At 46.6% G+C, this 26,006-nt stretch overlaps 1 pseudogene; it reads right to left on the bottom strand.

Annotated features, from left to right (window-relative positions):
- LOC148501084 (NEDD4-like E3 ubiquitin-protein ligase WWP2) overlaps positions 1 to 26,006 on the bottom strand; it is a 39,516-nt pseudogene that overhangs the window by 2,157 nt on the left and 11,353 nt on the right.

The following is a 26,006-nucleotide window of genomic DNA, read 5'->3' as shown; positions in this document are numbered from 1 at the left end:
CAGATCTGTCTGTTGGGTTAAACGTTTTTTATTCATCCCTACTTTCTCTTTCCCTACTTTATATCTTTCCCTACTCTCTTCTCCATACTTTCCCTATATCTACACTCTTTTTTCTTATCTAACTTTTCTTTCCCTTTCTGTGCCTCCTTCCTTGCTTAAACTTGATGAGCGCCATGAGCCGCCCCCAGCGCGCGCGCTCGGTACCCGCCCATCTGTCAGATGGTGTTGGGCCCGGCGCGCTTTATCCCCCTCAGGTCCTGCCCTCCCGGCGTTCGGGAGGGTCAGGTGAAGTGGCCCCCTTACCTACAAGCGCTGCGGTCCCGAGCGCGCGGCCGCGGCGGTGCCGCGAAACGCCACAGTTGCTGCCTCCGCCTGCCCCTGGTTCCCCGCTGGTCGCCAGTACCAGTGTGACTAGGGACCAGGGCAGGCGGGGATCGGGGGCGGCCGGGCATGCTACAGCGCCCGCGGGAGTCACGGGTGCGCGCTCCGGCCGTTCCCGCGGCCAGCAGCGGGCAGTCACACCGCCCGTCCCTTCTCCCCCAGTGGCCGCTCAGAGTGAGCCGGCTGAAGTCCGGGGGGAAGGGCTGCGGAAACGGCCGCATAAGCGTGCAGGCCGGATGCCTGTCATGGCGCCGGCTTGCACGCAGGCCAATATTACTACAGGCGGGGGGCGGAGACTAAGGGGGCGGAGCCAATGCCTGCATAGTGACAGGCAGGTTAATCCTCCCCCTCTTCTGCTGCCCTCTGTTTATAATGATGCAGACATGGGTCCCCCATGTCTGCAGTAGCCAGCTCCTCCAGGCCTGCGGGGGTGGCAGCTGCTCCGGCGTCTGCTATGCCTGCAGGGCCTGCAGCACCAGGAAGTACTCCTTTGCTGGATGCTGGTGCCATAGCCGGACTGCTGGTGTCTGTGGTGGGTGCACTGACACCGCTTTTGACCCAGCAGCCTGGAAACGCTGACACTGGAGGCCCTTCTGCGTCGGCGGCGTCCGCCGTGCAGACGCAGCTTGGCCCGCTGGTGCAGCAATTAGGCAGGATTTGCGGTCTTTCCCTCGCTCCCATGCCCGCAGCTCCTTCCGTTTCTTTCTCTCCCATCTCCCTTCCTCAGCCCAATCAGGCTACGGACACAGACGATGCGCACGATGCCGCCTCAGTCTCTTCTTTTACAGACGACAGTCTGGAAGAGTTAACAGTGGTCGCAGCCCCGACCAGAAGTGCGACGGCTGAAGTCGGAGCTAACGCAGGCGCTGGAGTTACCAATGCCCTTGCCAGTGCGTCTGGTGAGTGTGACAGTACATCTGACTGCGGGTCTACTTCCATTTCCTCCTCCTCTTCAAGCGATAGTTCGCAGAAGGCTAGGCGTAAAAGGGCAAGGAGGTCTCGTAGACATCGCTCACGTCGCCATAGGCATTCTAGCGAACGGTCCTCCGGCAGTAGTACCAGTGTAGATCGCGGAGCGGGTCCGGAGGATGTTGTACACTGCGCTAATACAGCTGTCACTCGAGGTATGCGTACCAGGGTTAAGCAGCGGATCAAAAAAGGGCGCTACGTAGATATGTTCACCCTTACAGCTACGGCGAAGAAAGCTGCTGCGACCGCAAAGGCAAAAGGGGGTATTGGTCTGGAGGCCTTTAAGTCTTACACGAATTGGATATCTGGGTTCTGCGTGTTCTCAACTTGCTATCTAAAAACCAGGCCTTCCGAGTACCTTAATGTGATAAGATATTTACACCTGATACATGGCCTATTCAAGGCCTCACGCAGTACGGCGTGGCGCCAATACGACGAAGAGTTTCGTCGAAAGCAAGATCGGGTCATGGTCATGGAATTGGGTTGCAAAGATGTTGAGGTGTGGATGGAGGTGACACAGCCTACACGCGTCCTTGCTGATCAGTCCCCTGGGCGGCCAGTTCAACCCTCGTCCCCCTCGGCACCAAGGACAGCCAATAGAGGGCAAAACAAGCGGAAGTGTTACGCATACAACAATGGGAATTGTACCCTTGGTAACAGGTGTCGCTTTCGACACCAGACCTTCGCTGCGGCGCGGCACACCCCAGTAAGGACTGCTCCCGTGGTCCAGGCGGAGCTCAGCCCTCCGCTGCGGCACCCTCTGCCAAACGGTCAGGGGCCGGGACTTCAAAGTAAAGCGTCAACTCCCATTCGTCTGGATGCCATGGCAAAATGGTTAGACTGGTATCCTGTGCGGGACGACGCCGCCTTTTTGAGTAAGGGTTTTGCAGAGGGATTTTCGCTTCCAATAATACGGCCTGTCAGTTCCGGGTCCCCTCGGAATTTACGGTCGGCCTGCGATTTACCTCACGTGCTAAAGGATAGGGTTATGAAGGAGGTCGGGCTGGGTCGCATGATTGGACCTTTCCCGCAGCCTCCGATACCCGACCTGGTCCTTTCCCCTGTGGGTGTTGTCCCCAAGAAGGCCCCCGGGAGTTACCGTTTGATTTAGCACCTGTCACATCCGTCAGGCACGTCGGTTAACGACGCCATAGATGTTGAGGTCTGCCGCGTACAGTACCAGTCATTCGAATCCGCATTAGCGTTGGTTCGCGCAGCGGGTCCGGGTTCTTTCATGGCGAAAGTGGACATTGAGTCCGCCTTCAGATTGTTGCCCCTGCATCCTGAATCATTTCGCTTCATGGGGTTTTGGTTGACGGATGGCTATTACCTGGACAAATGTCTTCCGATAGGTTGTTCGATTTCCTGCGCGTTCTTCGAGCGTTTTAGTTCCTTTCTCCATTGGTGTGTCGCGGTGGGGTCTGGGGAGACGAGCATAGCCCATTACTTGGATGACTTCTTGTGCGTAGGTCCAGCCGGTTCGCGTCGCTGCAATCGTCTCCTTTTTTCAGTGCAAGCACTCTTCTCGGAATTTGGAGTACCTATTGCGCACGATAAAACTGAGGGCCCAGCCACTAAGCTGGTTTTCTTGGGTATTGAAATTGATACCTTGGAGGGTCTTTGCAGGCTGCCGCCGGACAAGATTCGTCGTTTGCAGGATACTAGCGCTGGCAGGAGGAAAGGTAACTCTTCGTCAAGGTCAATCCCTGCTCGGGCTGTTTAACTTCGCGTGTCGAGTTATCCCGATGGGGAAGATTTTCTGTCGGAAGCTACAGAGGGCTTTGGTAGGGCTACGTCAACCGCACCATTTTCTGCGGCTGTCGTCTGAACTAAAGCTGGACCTGGCGGTTTGGGAGACATTTTTGGTCGATTTTAATGGAGTGCGCGTCTGGCCTGCGGATCCTCAGCCTAATGCTTGCCTGCAGCTATTCACGGATGCTGCTGGATCATCAGGTTTCGGATCTTTTTTGGGAGGAGATTGGTGTTTTTCAGTTTGGCCGGCGGAATGGGTGCAGGCAGGATTGACCAAGAACCTGCTCCTACTGGAGCTGTTTCCCATAGTGGTGGCATTAGAGCTATGGTGTCAGCGGTTGCGCGACCGTTCCATAGGTTTTTGGTGCGATAACCTGGGGGTAGTACATGCGATCAATTACCAAAGATCGTCGTCGCTACCAGTGTTGCGGCTTCTTGCTTGGCTGGTTCTGCGCGCTTTGCAGTTTAACATATTGTTCACAGCTCGTCATGTGCCGGGTACTGATAATTCCATTGCAGATGCGCTCTCCAGACAGGATTGGCGGAGGTTCCGTGAATTGGCCCCGTACGCGGCATTAAAAGGTGAGCTTTGTCCATTTCATTGTTGGCAGATCATCAAATGGAAGATCTCGCACGTCGGTCCTACCAAACATCTTGGCAACAGTGGGAGAAGTTTTTGCAAGGACGGAGTTCGTCAGGTAGCTCTCGTGATACTAATATGGTTGCTTTTGTTTGTTTCTTGTTCGATTCCGGCAGGTCGCGGGCTTATGTTGCCCAGAGGCTTGCTGGGATTTCATTCTTTTTGCGCCTAGCGGGGCGGAGGGACATAACTAAGGGTTTTTTAATACAAAGGGCCCTTAGGGGTTGGTCTCGCGTCAGGCCTGCCACAGATGACCAGCGTCGTCCTATTGGTCCTGATTTGTTAGCGCGTCTAGGTGAAAGTTTTGACGGGCATTTGTTCTTCGCAATTCGAGGTTCTGTTATTCCGCCTCGCTTTTGCCGCGGTCAGCCCCCTCTGCTTCGTTGTCACATTTTGCTGCGCGATACGCTGTTGTGCCGTGTTCGGCGTTCCAAGACCGATCAGATGGGTAGAGGTCAATGGGTGTCCCTGAAATCCTGTCCTGATGACGGGATTTGTCCGGTTCACTTGGCCTCCCAATATACTCTTTGCAGGCCAATGCTACCGGGGGCTTGGCTTATGCACGAGGACGGAAGTCCTTTGACTAAATTCCAATTTAGATCGGTCTTCCATCGCTGCATACGGCACCTCGGGCTTTCCCCTTCGGATTACGGCACCCATTCTTTTAGAATAGGTGCTGCCACTTTTGCGGCCTCCTCGGTCTGTCTTCACAGGAGATCCAGGCTCTCGGAAGATGGAAGTCCAATGCCTACAGAAGTTATGTTCGTCTGGAATCATAATTGTTATACTTTATTCGTTTGGACTTGAGTGCCTTGGCCAACTCGCTGCCTTTCCGGTGGGGGTCCCGAGAGATTTTGCCCTGTTTTTTGCCCTGCTTTGGACATTGATCGTTTAGCTTAATATAATATTAATATGAACAAATGAAATATACAAAAGATCCAGCAGGTTTTTTGTAGGTTTTCACCTCGGGTCAAGTCTTCCTCCCCCCCTCCCACTCCTCCTTTGTGATTTACATGAAGCATATATACTTATCTATTTTATTTCTGTATATTTGCAGGTGTCCAGGACGCTAGGCCCATTTGGTTCATTGGTCACTCTTTTATTTTTTGGGCCGGGCAGTCGCGCTTTGCTGTAGATGCCTCCGTGTTCCCACGTTGGGAGAGTGTTAGGTGGTTGGGGCAGAGGGGCATGCTTTGGGAAGCTTTGTTGTGCAACTTGCACAGGTCAGTAGTAGCTGAATTTGGTTCCCCTTTAGTGTTAATTATACATCTCGGGGGCAATGATTTGGGCCAGCAAACTTCCTTAGAGTTGCGCCATGCGATTGTTCGTGACTTGAGAGAGGTGGTTCGGTTATTGCCTAACTGCCTTTTGGTGTGGTCCCCTATCATCGCCAGGCTTTCATGGCGATATTGCTATAATAGTGTGGCTTTGGACAGGTCCAGGAGGAAGGTTAACAAATGGGTGGCTAGGCACGTGCTGGAATTGGGAGGGTTGGTGGTGCACCATCCTTTAATTCGGATTCAGGATGCCCACCTTTTCCGCAGGGATGGAGTTCATCTTACTGAGGAGGGAAATTTTTTGTTTCTAGAGGATATTTTTGCAGTTTTTAAGGGCTTGGTTGGTTAGCATGGGGGCAGGCTGCTTCTCTCCTGAGAGCCGCTGTGGCGGGAAAGACCGGCAATATTGAAGTGTCCATCTTGCAGCAGTAATAGCGGTGCGCACCCCTTCAATGCACTGATAGGCTGATTTCACCCTATTGGGGTCAGCGGCACCTCTCGACCGAGCAGGATGAATGGTGCATTGGCATGGGTGTTGGGGCCGCATCACTTGCTCTGAAAGGGATAGTTGGCCCTTGCAAGTTTTTAAGATCACCCTACCCTTGTCTGGGATAGTTGGCCCTCACAAGTTGTGATTTACTTCCGGCCTAAGACAAGTGGACGCTGGTTAGTTGCCGTTCTTTCTCCTGCCACCATGTCTACCTTTGTAACCAAATAAAGCTGACCAATTAATTTAAACGGCATAACTTGGTCTCCTGTGTTTATTTTAGTTAAGTTTAGTTTAAGTTTATGGGTCACATCTATCATCTGACGATAGAAGCTTATATTAAATGATAAATGAGCCCCTATACACTTTATGCCCCAACAATACAAAACTATACGTATATATAAGTGTATATCATACCTCCAGCTCCTCCTCCTGGAAGCACTGCAGCCACTGCAGGGGGACAATGCTGCTAAACCCCTCCAGGAATGCTCTCATCTGATGGTCTCCTCTAGATAACATCCACTCAGCCATCAGACTAGAGATACAGAGACAGAGTGAGAGGGGTCACAGCGGTTTTCCCTTCCCAGGCCATGCACAGCTAATAGCAGGACCGTAGTGCTGTATTACTGTTATCTGTTAGTGACACTGATTGGGGCAACATCATTTCATTGTTAGTTGGTGTTAAAAATATTTTTATGATGGAGCAAAACTTATAATTTTATTTCTTCTAGGGATGTGCGCCGGACCATTTTTGCCAGATTTGGATTTGGATTTGCCAAACTGCGGTGACTGGCTTTGGATTTGGATTTGGATTTGGATTTTTTTACAAAAATTGACAAAAAAAAGCTAAAATCACATAAATTGGGCTTTTTTTTTCTTCCTATGGGATTATTAACCTCAATAACCTTAATTTCCAGTCATTTCCAGTCAATTTAGACCACCTAACAGTTTAAATTATAGTTTTCACCATTATTGGCCAAAGGTTGCAGTGAGCTGACTGGTTACCAAGCGACAAAGCAGCGGCACAGACACCACAGTTTAAAGCACATCTATCTCCGGACGGAAGGCAGCGGCTGCTGCGTTGTCGGTGACGGCTGTTGCGCTGACTGGAGCCCGGGCCTCTGCTGTTGGACCAGTGGCCATACATTGCCAGCCCGGGCCCCCCACTGTATATACCGGAGAATTCCTGACCAGCTGAGCTCAGCACCTAGTCTCCCCAGAAGGAGGCAGCCATCTTCCTCTCCCATCGCAGCACAGAGGTCACACACAGGAGATTTTAACCTCCTGCAAACAAGTACTTCCCCACTATAACCCCAATTCTATCAGGGGCAGCTTCTCAATTTTTTCCCCTTTTTCATCTACATCATATGCCTTTGTAGGAATTGGACTTCCTTTACAGTGTTACAGTACAAGGGCAGTTACTGAAATAATCTGTTGGTTCTCCTACAGTGGCTACCTTGACCAAATACAAAGTGCTGGGTAGGGCGAGGTCTCATTTATCAGCGTCAACAAGCCCTCCATATTATTACTATTACTACTATCTTCCCGCAGCTAGCTATCTGGAAAATGTTCTTGCGTTAAACATGCTGATAACCTCCATCGTTCCTGTTATGATATGATATGATATTTTATTGAAGTACAAACTGCACCGCAACCTGCATTGATTCTGATATGTCTTGCTGATCACCACTAGTTCTCATTACTCCATCGGATTACTGCCTGTATCATTATGGGTCCTAAACGTCAGAAACCTCCCCCAACGGTCCCTCCAGTAAGCTTCTTTAAGCCATCACCACCGTCTCATACAACTAAAACAGGCCCAGCACAAGATAGAAGTTCTAAACAACTGTCTGCTCTCAGCGCACCTTTTGACTTTTCCCCCCCTCTGCCGTCACAACAGAGCAATATGCCAGATGATGCTCCCCTTACAATGGGATCCATGAAGCAACTATTAGCATCTTTCAAAGCAGATATCTCTGCCGACTTTAAAGCTGCTCTACAAACGTGCCAAAGACCGGTTGATGATTTGGGATCCCGCACAGATCACCTCGAAAATAAATTGGAGGAAGTGGTTAAATCCCACAACGAATTGATTAACCAACACGAGGAACTCCAGGCAGAAGTAATCTCACTCAAGAGCAAAGTGGGGGACCTCGAAGACAGGTCCAGATGCAATAATATGAAAATCTGCTGCATTCCAGAATCAGTATCCAATGCAGACCTGAAGCAATATGCAACTGATTTATTTATGAGGCTGCTTCCGACCACCTCGATTACAGACTTCCTCCTGGATCGCATACAACGCCTACCCAAGGCGCGTGCCACTCCACCAGGAGCCTCTAGAGACATCCTAATGCGTCTCCATTATTTCCATATTAAAGAAATTATATTACGTGCAGCTAGGCCATCTACGATTCTCGGTGACCTCCAAATATTCGGGGACCTTTCTGCGGCTACTTTGGCCCTCCGAAGATCCTTCCTACAGGTCACCAGAACCCTTCAGAAAGCGGATATTCCTTATCATTGGGGATTTCCAACCAAGTTGCTAATAAGAAGAAATGGCTCCATCACCGTTATCTCTTTCCCGAAGATGGCATACAGCAGCTAGTATCCTGGAATATACAGGACATATCATTGAGGTTACCAGGCAGCCTGCGGATTGAAGGGGAATGGTCGCAAGCGGCCTCATCGACATGATATCCTTTCATATTCGCCTCTGTTCACCTTTCTACAATCATGTTGCCCTAAATATGTTATGCTTTCAGGGGGAAGGGTCTCTATGTAATTTAATATATTCACATGAGCGAACATGCTTTATAGTCTGTTGCGATCATTGTTAAGGATACTAACTCCATACGTAGGGTTTCCAATGCCTTCAACCGCTGTAATCAGAATTTAACTGTTTTTCCCCCACAACACCTGTGGAAATGTTAATTATATTTGTTCCTAAACTTGATCCTCTGGGGTTTATAAATGTTTTTTTTGGTCCTTCTCTACCACAGAGGATAGTTAATTATATTATGGTTTCTCTTAATGGTTTAATGTGATTAATGTGTTATCTAGTACTCCACTATAATCAAAGTGGATCCTTTTATTTTGGTTGTATGGAGACCCACATTCTATATCCCCCTATTAATATTAATATTAATCTGTAAATTGGTAACAGATAACAGCTTCCTTTTTAGTTTTCCTGGGACCAGGAAATATAGGGACAACTTCTGTTGACCTTTTATTATTTTATTGCATTGTAGTTTGTACTACTCCTTTATCTATATGTATAGTTGATTTTTTAATGATGGAGGTTCTTATCCTCTGCCACATACCCCCCAAAGTGCCGCCACTGGTGGCGGTCTATTGTAGTTCCTGTTGGTAGTATTTTTTCCTGTATTTATGTGTGTATTCTCTATCCATTATGTTCAAAAATCTCCCTTGTTTTTTTTTTTTTCTTCTCCCGGTACACTGATAGATATATGTTCTTGCAATATGTTTATATGTGCAATGGTTCTCAGCAAGTCACTGCTCTTGCCCAAAGGTTAAGATTCTCTCATTGAACACTAAGGGTCTCAATTCCCCTAATAAAAGGAGACTGACCCTCAAATATTTTGCCAAAGCTAAGGCTCCCATCGTTGCACTACAGGAGACCCATTTCCCCTTCTCTTCCCCTCCCCAGTTTTCTGATTCCAAATTTCCTAAATGTTACATGTCTAATGGACCCTCTAAGAAAGCAGGAGTCGCAATACTTTTCTCTAACTCTTAATTTTGTAATGCAAGAACAAATAACAGACAAAGAAGGTAGATATTTAATACTCATAGGTCTTTTAGATGATAAACAAGTGACAATGGCCTCAATATATGCCCCAAATACCAAACAACCCGCTTTCTTTAGGAAATATTGTGCGTCTCTCCAATCTTGTAGTAAAGGGTCAATTCTGATTCTGGAAGATTTTAATATGACTCTCGATCCCTCTCTTGATAAATCATCTCCTAGAACCACAGTCCACTCCCGACCCACCCAAGACAATTCCCACCTATTTAAGCGTGTTTTAAGTGAATATGATTTGTATGATGTATGGAGGGCCAAACACCCTGGTGAAAAAAGATTTCACCTTCTATTCCCATGTCCATAAATCTTATTCGCGTATCGATCTGGCCCTTTCGGATACATGGACACTTAAATTTATCACTCGAATCTCTATATTGCCAGTTACCTGGTCCGATCATGCAGCATTATCCCAATGTTGGGATATTACCCGTTCCAGAACCCCTCCTGGTTCCTGGCGGTTAGGTGAACATCTTCTCCTAAATTTAGAAGCTAAACATACCATAGCTAACTCCCTTTTATTATTTTTGGAGACTAATGTACCAGAAGACACATCCCAATTTACATTCTGGTGTGCTTTAAAAGCAGTGGTAAGAAAGCAGCGTCACTTCAGACTGATATAGAATCTCGACTCTCTGATCTAGAATTTAAACATAAGACAGAACCGTCTAATGATAACATTTATCGTGAACTCCTCAAAGTCCGAGAGGAATGGAACGCATTGGCATTGAAAGAGGTTCACAAATCCCTATTCAAATTAAAGCAAAAATGTTATGTTCAGGGAGACAGGGCAGGACGTATGCTTGCAAGGAAATTAAGGGGCAAACAAGTAAGGGACCGCATTAGATTGACATCCACGTCAGGAGGCAAGAAAATATCAGATCCTTTCTCTATAGCAGATGCCTTCGCTGAGTACTATACCACCCTGTACAATTTACAGGCAGATTCTGAGGTCTACCAACCAAAGAAGGTTGATATAGCAAACTTTTTGAGAAAACTTAACCTTCCTACGCTTGATCCCGACTCGCTTAGCTTACTTGAGCGACCTTGGTCCAGTGATGAAGTTGAGTCCGTTATTAAGTCCCTTCCAATGGAGAAGGCCCCTGGTCCAGATGGATACACCAACTCATTTTACAAAAAATTCACAAATACCTTATCCCCACTCCTAGCTCAGCTGTTTAATGAGGTTTCCAGGGTAGGATCTTTCCCAAAAGAAATGCTTGAGGCAAGGATCGTAGCATTTCCTAAACCTGGGAAGAATCAGACTTTACTACCAAATTATCGCCCAATTGCACTCCTTAATACAGATGTCTAAATTTACGCTAAATTAATTGCAAATCGGATAAATCCTTAACTTCCTACTCTTATCCATCGGGACCAGGTTGGATTTGTTCAAGGACGTCAGTCTTCTGACAATACGAGACGAGTGATTGATATAGTGGATGCCTTCTCTGAAATAGACCAGCCCCTTTTGTTGTTGGGATTAGACGCCGAGAAGGCATTTGACAGATTACACTGGGGGTACCTTCATGCTGTCCTCCGCAAATTTGGTTTCAAGAGCTTTGCACTTTCATCGATAGCAGCATTATACTCCAACCCTTCAGCTAGAATTTTTGTTAACGGTATTTTATCATCAGTATTTCCAATTACTAATGGTATGCGACAGGGATGCCTTTTATCCCCACTAATGTTCGCATTAGCGATTGAACCCTTAGCAGAAACCATACGATCTCACCAATTTATTCAGGGATCAGTTTTATTTAATCATACATATAAAGTCAGTCTGTTCGCAGATGATGTCCTTTAGACCCTCACGAACCCCAATACCTCCCTACCTTACTTACATTCAATACTAGAATCCTACTCTAGAGTATACTATTATAAATTAAACGGATCCAAAACTGAAGCCTTGCCTATTAATCTCTCTTTGACAATGATACAATCCCTAAAATCAGAATATTCTTATTCCTGGCAAGAGAATAGTATCAAGTATCTTGGTATTTATCTAACTCCCACTACTAATAATTTGATATCGGCTACTTATTTACTTCTGTTGCGAAGTGTAACATCATTAACAACAGACTGGATGATGCAAAATATATCCTGGTTAGGTCGCATATCGGCCATAAAAATGGTGATTCTACCAAAAATTCTATATTTATTTTGGACAATCCCTATTCTAGTCCCAAAAACAATTCTTAATAAGTTTCACGCAGTATTTATTAAGTATATATGGAGGGGCAAGAAACCTAGATTAGCTAGGAAGACTATGTCTTATCCAAAATCGGAGGGGGGATTATCTTACCCAGATTTACGATGTTATCAACTAGCCACAATGATCTCCCAATTTAATGCCTGGTTTACTCAGGGTAATCCAAAATCGTGGGCTCTATTGGAGCGCGGTATGGTTTCCCCATTCCCTCTTGCAGACTATCTGTGGCTTCCTCCATCAGTATCGGTGAGGGCGCAGGGAAGGTCAGTGTCAGTTTCCAACTCCCGTAAAGCATGGCTTGAACTAGACACAATAACATCAGACATTGTCCTTCCCGCTGCAAATTTTTCCCTTGAGGGATTAGCTACCTTAATTCCAAATCTATCTTTTGACACTTGGAGGGCCCGAGGAATTTTAACCTTAGATGACGTAACCACTCCGGATTCTCTGTTATCATATACTCAGCTTCAAACATTATTTTCTCTCCCCTCCAGACACTTTTTCAAGTACCTACAATTGAGACATTGGCTCGGTAGTATTACTCCCTCTCCATATATAGTGCACAGACTACCCAGATTTCTTATCGATCCATTGTGTAGGATTGGAGGCAGAGGAGACATTACATGGTGGTATCTATATTCAACTAAATCTCACAAATTTACTCAATTTAAATCCCTATTGAAATGGGAAGTAGATCTCTCATGTATAATATCCAAGGAAGATTGGCATATCATATTTCGAACATGTTTTAATCTCTCTAAGTGTATTACTCGCACCAAACAGTTTTATAAATTGCTTCATCGTACATATCTCACCCCGGTGCTAATGCATACCTTTTGGCCCTCACAATCCAACTTGTGTTGGCGTGATTGTGGAAATGTGGGCTCTCTGATCCATATATTTTGGTCGTGCCCTCGTATCAAAGTGTTATGGGCATCAGTGTTTGACCTAATCTTTAAAATACTTAATGTCTCTATCCCACCTAATCCATTAATAGCTTTATTCCATCTATATCATGGTGGCTTGACCAACAATGATCGCTATATTATGGGTCATCTCTTCCTGGCCACTAAACTGTTGTTGGCACGACAGTGGCGTACACCTTATACTCCCAGTTTAGATGCTATCGAGAAAGAGGTGCAATCACATTGCGAGTTTGAGACAGCGGGAGTTTGTTACTCCTCCTCTGCCTCCGATCCTCCTATTAGATGGCTTAGATGGTCTGAATATTGGGAATCAAAATTGAGGGTTTAATCTTGTGATACATGTAATCTTGTGATACCACAATGCAATGTTATGTATATTTTAGATACTTTATTGTACAATATGTTGCTATATGAACATTTTGTAATGATATATTTTATATATGTCCTGATAATGTGTACTTTGTGTTTTTTCATTTGTATTTTTATATCTTTTTTCCTTTATATCCCTTCTTTAGTATTTTCTATACTTTATTGTTTTTCAAAGAATTCAATAAAAATTTATTGTTGAAAAAAAACACATCTATGACACATTGCCACACAGCAGTGACAGAAATTAAAAGTAGTGCACCCACCCAGTGGGGTACGGCCAGCAGAATCACAGTACTTGTTTACAAAGTGGGCCTACGGCCCTAGGAGTCACAGTGCACAATCTTATTCACATTACACCGCACATAGTGTCCCTGATTCACATTACACCATAAAGTAGAGTCTCTTATTTATGTTACAACACATAGTAGTGCCCCTTTTACACAATGCCCATAGTAGTGCCCCTTTTACACAATGCCCACAGTAGTGCCCCTTTTACACAATGCCCATAGTGCTCCTTTTACACTTTTACACAATGTCCATAGTAGTGCCCCTTTTACATAATGCCCACAGTAGTGACCCTTTTACACAATGCCCACAGTAGTGACCCTTATACATAAAGCCCACAGTAGTAATGCCCCTTATACAATGCCCACAGTAGTAGTGCCACTTATTCAATGCTCCCAGCAGTGGTGTCCCTTACACCATGCCCCCAGTAGTGGTGCCCCCTATGTAGTCCCCTTAGTAGTAGGGTCCCCTATGCAGTGCCCCCAGTAGTAGTATGCCCCCCAGTAGCAGTGCCCCCATTAGCAGGCCTCCAGTAGTAGTGCCCCATTAGCATGCCCCCAGTTGCAGTGCCCCCAGTTGCAGTGCCTCCAGTAGCATGCCCCCAGTGGTAGTGCCCCTATTAGCAGGCCCCCAGTAGTAGTGCCCCCATTAGCATGTCCCCGGTAGTATGCCCCCAGTAGTAGTATGCCCCCCAGTAGTAGTGCCCCCATTAGCAGGCCCCCCAGTAGTATGCCCCCCATAGCAGGCCCCCAGTAGTATTGCCCCATTAGCATGCCCCCAGTAGTAGTATGCCCCCCAGTAGTGTGCCCCCAGTAGCAGGCCCCCAGTAGTAGTATGCCCCCCAGTAGCAGTGCCCCCATTAGCAGGCCTCCAGTAGTAGTGCCCCATTAGCATGCCCCCAGTTGCAGTGCCCCCAGTTGCAGTGCCTCCAGTAGCATGCCCCCAGTGGTAGTGCCCCCATTAGCAGGCCCCCAGTAGTAGTGCCCCCATTAGCATGCCCCCGGTAGTATGCCCCCAGTAGTAGTATGCCCCCCAGTAGTAGTGCCCCCATTAGCAGGCCCCCCAGTAGTATGCCCCCCATAGCAGGCCCCCAGTAGTATTGCCCCATTAGCATGCCCCCAGTAGTAGTATGCCCCCCAGTAGTGTGCCCCCAGTAGCAGGCCCCCAGTAGTAGTGCCCCCATTAGCAGGCCCCCAGTAGTAGTGCCCCCATTAGCAGGCCTCCAGTAGTAGTGCCCCCATTAGCAGGCCCCCAGTAGTAGTATGCCCCCCAGTAACAGTGCCCCCCCATTAACATGCCCCCAGTAGCGCCCCCTTACAAACACAAAAATTAGAAAAAAAAAAACTTACCTGAATCCCCGCTCCTGCCGCCGTCCGCTCTGCTCTGCTGTATTAAGCGGGTAGGGAGCCGGAAGACGGAGCTCATGAGTGAGCTCCAACCGGCTCACTCCATGCAGCAGCCATCGAGAGTCTGCCTGACTCTCATTGGCTGCTATTACAAACACTGTGTAGGGCAGTGGTCTGCCCTACACTAGAGGAGCCCTGACGTCGGATTCTCTCGCGAGAATCCGACATCAGGAGGCCACCGTTCGGCCCTGAACGGGGATCCGAGTCAGGCGGGGAACACCCAAACAGGGTTCGGGTGGACTCGGATCCCCTATGTTCGGAGCGGTTCAGATTCCACAGAATCCGAACCGCTCATCTCTAATTTTTTCTTTACTATAATTAATAATATTAGTGTCTTAATGAAATGAAACATTAACTTTGCTCCAATATAATAATAAAATAATATTTCCCATGTAAGAGAGAGATCAATGTCATTTGCCTCCTTAGTCAATACATAATGATTGCCCCGACTATAAGTGTATTGTGACTCTTCTGATTGGCCGGATGGACATGGCAGTTTTATGGTGGGTTTTTGTACATTTGGAATCCGACAGATATCGGCAGCCATTTTTTAAAACACCATCAAAACCTCTAAATAGTAAATTCAGTGGTTGTGCCTCCAAACCGCTGGCGATGTCTATCAGTTTCATAATGAGGGGGAAATAAGCATTTACTACATGTTGCCACTTATGTACAGTTGCTTATCTAACATATTCCTCCTTATTGGCCTCAGTAACCCGGATGTTTGCCCCATCCGGCCTCAGCTCGTGGGATGTGACCTCTCCTAGCGTGTCCATGGTTACAGAGAAGAACAGCTCCAAGTCACAGTCCTCGATGTTGTCTCTGCAAACAAGAAGCGTAGACACCATTGTACACATTGTGTAGCCAGATATCACAGCATTACAGGGGAGGTGCAGGATAAAGAAACAGAAGAATGAAGTTTTGTATCCAGACATTCTGTTCATACAGAGACATGAGCAGGATGCTGTAACCTAGATGCTATAAATGATTGATGATTTTGCAGTGTCATGTGAACACCATAACAACCACTGTCACATGGCAGACGATGAAGTGAGCAGAGAGGCTTTGCAACTCCACTTTGAGCTCAACCTGCTCTGTGTGCTTTGATGTTTCCCCCTTCATTTCCTCTACCAGATGATAAGATGAGTACTATGTTTAGGTGTAAGTGGGTGTGACTGGCAGCCATACTTGTTTGCCCTCCAAAGAGAATTTGAAAAGGAGGGAATTATATAGACAGCTTAGAAAAATGATGCATGGTTAAAAAGATACTTAACTTTCTTATTTACTCAAAGTGTGATACTGAGCACTTTTTGGTGGTGTTAATAGGGTTTAGGAACCAAATAGGAGCAGAGTTAAGGCTCTGAGCTGTATGCATAGAATAGCATGGTCTTCCCACATGCTAATCCTAATGTCCTACTAAACAAACTTTGTCTCCTCACAACCTTAGTGCACTTGGCACAAGTCTTTAATTACTCACCTTATCCATGTGAGAGACCTGTAGATCTAAGGGTCAGTGGCCTCCAGGTCCGCCATGGCGAGCTTCTTCCCCAGCATCCGCTTGTAGAATGGTATAGAGAAGCCCTTGGCGATGTGTCTAACATGAAAAAAGGCCTGGAGGGGAGAGCGAGGGAGTCACTGCTTATGTGCTACACACACATTCCCTACTGGTAACCACACTACATTACATATCATCATATAGTCCCATGCCTGCACACATACTAACACACAGATAATAACCAGTCACTCTGTGTCACATACACGGCTCTATTATTCCGTGTCCGTTGGTTAGTGGACTATATTTCCCATCCCTGGAACATAAGGTAATGCTCTAGTAATGTATTATCCAATAATGTTACTGATTAATGAGGAAATGAGGACTGACCATCGCAATGAAGCGGCCCATAAAGGTGAAGACAGGCAGGTGTCCAGGGATGATGCTGGAAGCCGGGTGTATATGAAGAGTGTTGCTCTCACCGGCAGATTCCCAGAACCCATAGTTGGGATTCAGGAGCTCCTGGGAAAGTGAGAGAAACCAGTCTCTGAAATAAAAAAACAATGATTTAATATGTATTCATTCCAGCTAGTTACAAATGTTTTATACCAACAAGAAAACAAACAGAGAAGCAGCCGGTGCAGTTATCAATGGTCAGGCCAACTTATACCCAGCAGAGACACCAGGGACATAATTACCTGCTCAGGCCTCCATAGTCCAGCCCTTCTTCCCCTCTGAACACCACATGGAGCGGTCTCCTTAGATCATATGGTCTCATCAACATGATCTATATGGGGAAAGAGGAAGAACATGAAGCATCTGACATCTCACTGTCTAACACATAATCACTATATACATTTCTGCACTGAGCCCAGTGGTTGTATTACAGTGTCCATCCCTTTCTACGCCCCCCCTGATACTTGGGCCGGATCACTCTGCTGTCCTTGTTACTGGTGGGCTAGGCCCAGATATAGTTCACAGAGGATGGAAGCATTACACTCAGGTAATGGAGGGAGGGTTTGACACCGGAGCCCCCTACCATTGCTACCCAAGAAGAAGAGGTTACCTGATGGAAGGTCCTCGAATATTGTCCATCTTGACACATTACTGTTGGTGGTGTTCGGCAATGCATTAGACTGCAGAGATATGTATAATCAGATTAGTATCTCAGGCCTAGCGAGAGTTGTCTTAACAGCATTGTGGGCCCTGGGCAAAGCAATGCACTGTAAATGGTCAATAAAATTAAACCTTTAGATTTAGTAGTACTTTTTCTACAAAATCAAACAAAAATGTTAACTAATTGGCGTAAGAATTACATATATGTACAATTTACTTGATCTTAATTTACTAATTGTTTTCATAATTTCTCAGAAACATTTGGCCTAAGGGTGCTGTGAAAAAAATGCTTATACAGTATTCTAGGACACTGTGGGCACGATTCAATTAAACGCGAAGTGAATAGCGCCAGGAAAGAGCTCCCGGAGCTATTCAATTCTGCGAGAAGTTAGGTCAGGCAAGGCTTGTTCTCGCGCCTTAAACAGGGTGTTTAGGTGCGAGAACGGGCATTCTCCGACTAAACTTCCCGGCGCTAAGGGCGGAAAACAGCATTGTGCCTGGACTTTTGTCGGATTTCTGCTCGCATCCCCGGAGGGATGCGAGAAAAAATCCTTAGTCGGGCTTAGCAGTGCAAATGAATTGCGTAGGTCCGGGAGCTGATTCCCGCCGATATTCACTTTGCTTTGAATAGAATTGAGCCCTGTGATTCACAAAAGTTTTGGAACCATCGGATTAGTGCAGCGCACCTTCTTTTAAAAATGGAAATGTTAACACCCCAACAAAAACTCCATATCATTGCTGCTAATATCTATATTCAGGACAGTGATGACTAATTCAAGCCAAAACAGCAATATATATATATTTCAAAACCAAATGCCTTTATCTTGCGCTAATGTTAATCACACAAAGCTGCACCTCTAGATAAAACCCCCTGTCAGCTAGGGTCAAATACAATACAACATCACAATCACACTCTATTGTTTGTGAGATATACTGTATATACATAGATAGATAGATAGATAGATAGATAGATAGATCAGGACGGCGCTAGACTGTACTGCACCCATCGCCATCCTGTGTTGCTGCAACTTTCCTCCTCCGTCCCCTCCCCCTGAGTTTACATTATCCAACTAGTGCCGGGAAGCAGGGTGGGCTTTTCCTGCGCCCACCGGCTACAATAGCGCTCCGGGCGACAACTCGGCTTGCCTGTGCCTGGAGCCACCACTGAAATATATATATATTATATACAAAAAAGATACAGGTATTGTGAAATGCGATTTCACACCACCCCGTTATGGGGACCCCACCCATAAGTATGGCTGGATGCTCATGATGACTATGACTATTAGGACATTTTTGATAAGGTAATGTATGTTACATTACATTATCAAAAATGTCCTAGTCATGACTCATGACATGACATGTTCACAGTAAGCTGGTAGGTTGCATTCCCATCCCCCTCCCCCATCACCCCATGCATATTAAGAGGAGTCTCCTGACCTGTCACCTGAGTACTGACTCCTGAGAGGAAGCTGAGACCAGACCCCGGGAAGACGACGGACGGATCCTCGACTCGTAAATATGCATAGAGTGGAGAAAAAAAATCATGTGACCTGTTGTCGGGGCTGCATCTATGAACCTATAGATAAGATAGCCCTATCAAAGTGGCAGCCTATAAATGGATTTATGATAGTAGTGTTTTAAATGACATAATTACCACCTTTTTTTCACCCTTTACCTACATTATTTAACTCCTTAACAGTATATTCACTGGTTTGATTAACTCTAGTAGAGTTCATCTACCTGAGCCTTGTTTTTTTCTGGATGGGAAAGGTGCTACATGAGGACTAGATTTGTGTTCCCACCCCTTTTTGCGCATCATCAGCTTAATATAAGCACTGACCTGCTGCAGACTGGGGCCTCCAGTCACCTCACCGCCAGTCCGGTGACCTCACAACCTGTCTGACGGGCACTAGAGACAAGGAGCCGGACTACGCGGCAATCGGCGGCAGCAACTGAGCGGGACAAGGAGGCGGAGCCAGTAGAAGCTGGTCTGGGCGGAGCTGCTGCGTCTTGCGGAAGACGTCTACATGCGGCATGCGGACTGGTGAGTCAACCACAGGCAGGGGGCGGGTGCCGGTGACGGGAGGGGAGGGGTGGTATTGCGGATAGTAATCACTCGTCACCCGGTGGTTGGAGCGATATGCACAGTGCTAAAAAAAAACACGTTTACTAACAGGGCGGGGCTGCAGGGGGCTGGAGGGCCTCTTGAATCTTCGGGCCCTTAGGCAACTGCCCATCAAGCCCAATGAAAGAGACGGCCCTGATGGGCAGAGAGATATCAGGTCAGTCTGACACATCTCTTCTTGTAACAAAAAATGTGTCTGATATCAGCCGGGTCTTGGCGTACGCTCTTCTCTGAGTGGCCCGCTACACACACACAGCAGTGACACCTACTACTCTGTAAGCTGAGATGCTCACGGCTCTAAAATAACCCATAATTGCTCACAATTGCGTATGCAGGCGCAGTCACATGTGCAGATCGGACCTGCGTGCAGCTCTGAATAAGGCCCAAGGTCTCCAGTGTGCAGGAATATTGTGATCTATGTGATGACGGTGATGTCACCTGATGATAAATAGCTGTGCATATATAATGCGGAACACAGCGATATATGTTGTGATGACGGTGATGTCACCCAATGATATATAACTTTGTGTATATAGTAAAGAACACAGCGATATATGTTGTGATGACGGTGATGTCACCCAATGATATATAACTTTGTGTATATAGTAAAGAACACAGCAATATATGTTGTGATGACGGTGATGTCACCCAATGATATATAACTTTGTGTATATAGTAAAGAACACAGCAATATATGTTGTGATGACGGTGATGTCACCCAATGATATATAACTTTGTGTATATAGTAAAGAACACAGGGATATCTGTGATGACGGTGATGTCACCTGATAATATATAACTTTGTGTATATAATACGGAACACTGGGATATGTGTGACTATGGCGATGACATCTGGTGTAGGATACCTGTACTTGTGTAATGCTCATTTATTGGGGTATTTCTGATGAGAAAAGATAGGAAAATGCTAAACATAGACACAAAGTTACAGAGATACATAGTTAGTGACAATACTACACTGGACACAATTTATGTGTCTTATACATTAGAACTATAAATCATGTGTGTGCGCTTATTTATCATGTTTCTTGTGACAATAATTCTAATACGTCTTGTGTAATATAGACAGATCACGTATGACACAAACCTCCGGATGAGATTACTGCACAAACTGACAGCTGTAATAATGGCATATAAATGTAACACTGCTGTATAAAGGCATATAAATATGACACAGCTGTAATAACATCATGTAAATGTGACACCTGTAATAATGCCATATAAATATGACACAGCTGTGATAATGTCATAGAAATGTGACACTGCTGTAATAATGCCATATAAATGTGACACAGCTGTAATAATGCAATATAAATGTAATACAGCTGTAATAATGTCATATAATTGTGACACTGCTGTAATAATGCCATATAAATGTAACACAGCTGTAATAATGATATATAAATGTGACAAAGCAGTAATAATGCCATATAAATGAGAGAGCTGTAATAATGCCATATAAATGTGACACAGCTATAATAATGCCATATAAATGAGACAGCTGTAATAATGCCATATAAAGGTGACACAGCTATAATAATGTCATATAAATGAGACAGCTATAATAACGGCATATAAATGTGTCACTGCTGTAATAATGCCATATAAATGTGTCACAGCTGTAATAATGACATATAAATGTGACACAGCTATAATAATGCCATATAAATGTGGCACTGCTATAATGTCATATAAATGTGACACTGCTGTAATAATGCCATATAAATGTGACACAGATGTAATAATGACATATAAATGTGACATAGCTGTAATAATGGCATATAAATGTGACACAGCTGTAATAATGTAATATAAATGTGACACAGCTATAATAATGCCATATAAAGGTGACACAGTTATAATAATGCCATATAAATGTGACACAGCTGTAATAATGATATATAAATGTGACAAAGCTGTAATAATGCCATATAAATGAGAGAGCTGTAATAATGGCATATAAATGTTACACAGCTGTAATAATGCCATATAAAGGTGACACTGCTATAATAATGTCATATAAATGTGACACTGCTGTAATAATGCCATATAAATGTGACACAGATGTAATAATGACATATAAATGTGACATAGCTGTAATAATGGCATATAAATGTGACACAGCTGTAATAATGTCATATAAATGTGACACAGCTGTAATAACGACATATAAATGTGACACAGCTGTAATAATGACATATAAATATGACACAGCTGTAAAGTTACAGTCTGTACAATCACAGCTCTCAGTTACCGAGCAGAGGTCTCGCTGGTGGAGCTGCACAGATTCCATGGTTGGCTTCATCCAGCTTGTGATCCTGGTGTTGTGGTCCACATAGAAAGGCCGTCCATGGCTGGTGACTCTTCTCTCCCAGCTGTAAGACACAAACACGTTTTGCTTTGTTTAGGGTGTATACAGATGGGCGAGGAATAATGCTGGGCCCAGGCACCATCTTGTACTTTCTCTGCGCTTCACCAGAGCAGTGGAAGTACCTTCATTACAGCATCTGAAAAGCTGAACTGCAGTATAGTTCTCTATTTACATAAATGGGGGTTCCCATAAACTTCATTGTATTTGCCAAGTGTTTTTTCCCTGTACCAGAGTTTCCCAAACTCTGCCATTACAGTCCAGGATTAAAGGCTATCCATGATTGAGCACAGGTGACTTAATTAATACCTCAGTCTGTTTGATTTTACCATCTGGACTCAACCATGGATATCCTTAAAACCTGGGCAGTAATCAGTGGCAGAACTAGGGGTGGTGCAGCCAGTGGCTTGCACCGGGGCCCGCTGTGGTGCAGGCACCCATAGCCCCTGCAGTCAACAGTGCCGCTGCACCCACCGCCAGTGTCCCCCAGGCCCCACAGTGTAGTGCAGACCACAGTGAGTGCGGTCTGCACTACACACCAAACACCACCGCCAGCTCCGGGTAGCACACTCATACTACCCGGCGGCAGTGTGTTTGGTTTGGCAGCCACAGACAATGGGAGTCAGACAGACTCTCATTGGCTGCTGCGTCCATGGAAGGAGCCGGGCTGGAGCTCACTCATGAGCTCCGCCTTCCGGCTCCCGCAGTGGGAGATGGGAGCGACATCATGACGTCTCTCCCATAGTGCAGAGCGCGAGTGGGCCGGGTGGACAGCGGCAGGTGATTTTTTTTGTGTGTTTGTTCAGGGGGAACTACTACTGGGGGCACTGCACATAGGAGGATCTACTACTGGGGGCATGGGACAAAGGGGGAACTACTACTGGGGGCACTGCACATAGGGGGAACTACTACTAAGGGCACTGCACATAGGGGGATCTACTACTGGGGGCACTGCACATAGGGGGAATTACTACTGGGGCACTGTATATAGGGGGATCTATTACTGGGGGCACTGCACATAGGGGGAACTACTACTGGGGGCACTGCACATAGGGGGATCTACTACTGGGGGCACTGCACATAGCGGGGACTACTACTGGGGGCACTGCACATAGCGGGGACTACTACTGGGGGCACTGCACATAGGGGAACCTACTACTGGGGGCATGGGACAAAGGGGGAACTGCTACTGGGGGCACTGCACATAGGGGGAACTACTACTAAGGGCACTGCACATAGGGGGATCTACTACTGGGGGCACTGCACATAGGGGGAATTACTACTGTGGGCACTGCATATAGGGGGATCTACTACTGGGGGCACTGCACATAGGGGAAACTACTACTGGGGGCACTGCACATAGGGGGATCTACTACTGGGGGCACTGCACATAGCGGGGACTACTACTGGGGGCACTGCACATAGAGGGAACTACTACTGGGGGCACTGCACATAGGGGAACCTACTACTGGGGGCACTGCACATAGGGGGAACTACTACTGGGGGCACTGCACATAGGGAGATCTACTACTGGGGGCACTGCACATAGGGGGAACTACTACTGGGTGCACTGGACATAGGAGGGACTACTACTGGGGACACTGCACATAGGGGGGACTACTATATAAGGGGCACTACTGGGGGCACTGCATAGGGGGCCCAAAAGCATATTCTTGCACCTGGGCCCACCACTCTCTAGTTCAGCCACTGACTGTACTAGTGGAGTTTGGGATACTCTGCCCTATATAATGGCAGATAAGGAGGTGGTGTCAGGTTTCTCCCCAGCAGGTGGCTATTTGGCATCTGGCAGCTCTCAGGAAATATCATATCAGTCTGTGTATGTGTTGTGTGTTGGGCAGAGGCCATTCGAGCAAGGAACATGACAGGGAATGTGGCAAACCCATGTAATAATAACTATTAGGAGCTGATCCGCCTTCCACAGTGGAGATCATCTCAGACCATGCAAATAACCCCTATCTGTATTTCCCTTACTGCAAACGCAAGTGGGAGGATGAAGCAACACAACAAAGTGTTGGGATTCGGGGTCTCCCCCATGTCACATTCCCCAGCTGGATATTATTGCAGGGGTTTACCCAGGTGGTAAAGGCGGATCCCACGTTGTGGTCTTTGTGTTGTGGTCAATGTAAAAGTATTTACCACGAGGATCCCTCCTCAGCTCACATCTAGAAGTAAAACAGCATAGTTAATGGGTCTTCATAATAAAATTACCTGATGATACAGTATATAAAGGAAATGTAAGAACAGAACTGCAGATATCACAATGCGGCTATAAAGCCCAGTGACCGACAAGGACTCTGGGGGCTGCGTGAGCGGCCATTGTTAGTACTGGTATACTTACCCACACAGCGGCTGCAGTTATGGCTGACTGAACATAATGCGTCCATAACTGCAGTGCGGGCACAGTACTAAATGTGTATATTCTCCAGTATACTGAGCTCTATGTATCTCTGCATTCAGACAACACCAATCCATATGCTTAGGGTCTCATCATTATTAGTGTGCATGTATACCAGGCTGTTCTATTCTGGAATATACCAGGCGCACGTTTTACATGCAAATCTACATGAGCCCCCAAATCTCCACTTGGCGCTGTGCTGTATATTACTAGACAAGTGACAATTGTGAGCTCTCCCTACACTGCTGATGCTGCTGCAATAGATGTGACAGCAGGACAGGGGCGTATCTATAATGGGTGCAGGGTGGGCGGGGCACATGGGTCCCCGGGTCCAGTGGGTGCACACCCTGCACCCATAGGTAATTATACTTACCTCTCTGCCGATTCCCGAAGTGCAGCTCCGCAGCGCCGGACCGGTGCTGTAGAGTTGCAAACACTCACTGGAAAAATGGCGCCGGCCATTTTCCAAGTGATCTGCGCATGTGCTGTAGATTCTGGCATGAAGCCATAATCTACAGTGCTCAGTGCCGCTGAGCCGCCATCAGAGAGGAGGGAGCCCAAATGGAGGCTGCACACGGGCCCCCTCCTCTCTTAAAACATCCCTGCAGCAGGAGGTTCTCAGATCATTAGCAGACTACAAAAGATAAAAGCATCCACATACCCAGGTGGCAGGTGCCTTGCAGTTGTGCTGGGCTGTGGTCTCACTGGGGCAGTAACAGCTGATTGCCTGGAATCGGTGGAATCAGGAATTGTGCTGCCAGCAGCAGATGGAGGTGCAGAGTCCGTCCCTGTTACGAGCTCAGACGCAGCACTGACAGCAGATGTGGAAGGCGCTGGTGCGTCTGTTATTTCGATTGTAGCATCTTCACTTTTTAATAAGGAGGATCCTGCAGGAGCTAGTACAGCATCATCACATGGCACACTATGGCCTCCTGGTGCAGCACTGGCAGTAGCTGTGGAAGGTGTTGGTGCTGTGTCACTTGTAGTGTCCTCACCATCTGATATAGAGGATCCTGCAGGAGCTGGTACAGCGTCATCACATGGCACACTATGGTCTCCTGGTGCAGCACTGGCAGCAGATGTGGAAGGTGCTGGTGCATCTGCTGTGTCACTTGTAGTGTCCTCACCATCTGATATGGAGGATCCTGCAGCAGCTGGTACAGCTTCATCACATGGCACACTATGGTCTCCTGGTGCAGCACTGGCAGCAGATGTGGAAGGTGCTGGTGCATCTGCTGTGTCACTTGTAGTGTCCTCACCATCTGATATGGAGGATCCTGCAGCAGCTGGTACAGCATCTTCACATGGCACACTATGGTCTCCTGGTGCAGCACATGTACCATTACGTGGAGAAGAACAATAATCCATGTCAAAAACATGTGGGACACATAATACTCCAATTATACTACATGTGAAACTGAACATGTGTCTGCTAAACATATAATAGTTACTTGTGTGATGTGTTTGCATCACTAGTAATAAAGGATGTTACACTTGCTGCCAATGGGCCAAACGTGTTGTCTGCTTATGTGTTACATGTAACTATGCTGCTTGCCTCCTTTCCAACAATGCGCTAGACTCTGTCTTCGTGCACAGGTCTCCCGGAACATGGTGCCCGCAACATGATCCCGGCCACTTCTCTATTGTGTATGCACAAATCTCTCAGAAAATGGCTCCTGCGACGTTTTCCCAGTGATTTGTGTCTGCAATGCCAGCCGATGTGGGATTGTGGAGAGGTCCAGTAAGGGGTTGTGTATGGGTTCCCTGTGGTCGGGATGCCTGCCAGTCAGTATACTTACAGCGACATCCCGACAGTCAGAATCCTGACACCCGAAGGTAAGTATATTACCACTAACCCTAACCCCTACCCTAACCTTCCCTCCCCAGTGCCTAAACCTAACCTCCCCCAGTGCCTAAACCTAACCTCCCCTTCCCTGCACCCTA

The sequence above is a fragment of the Taudactylus pleione genome, unplaced genomic scaffold, assembly GCF_031769625.1.
Source record: "Taudactylus pleione unplaced genomic scaffold, aTauple2 ptg000535l, whole genome shotgun sequence".
NCBI lineage: Eukaryota > Metazoa > Chordata > Amphibia > Anura > Myobatrachidae > Taudactylus > Taudactylus pleione.
Note: the sequence above shows the minus strand (reverse complement) of the source record. Positions and strands in the feature narration are given on the sequence as shown.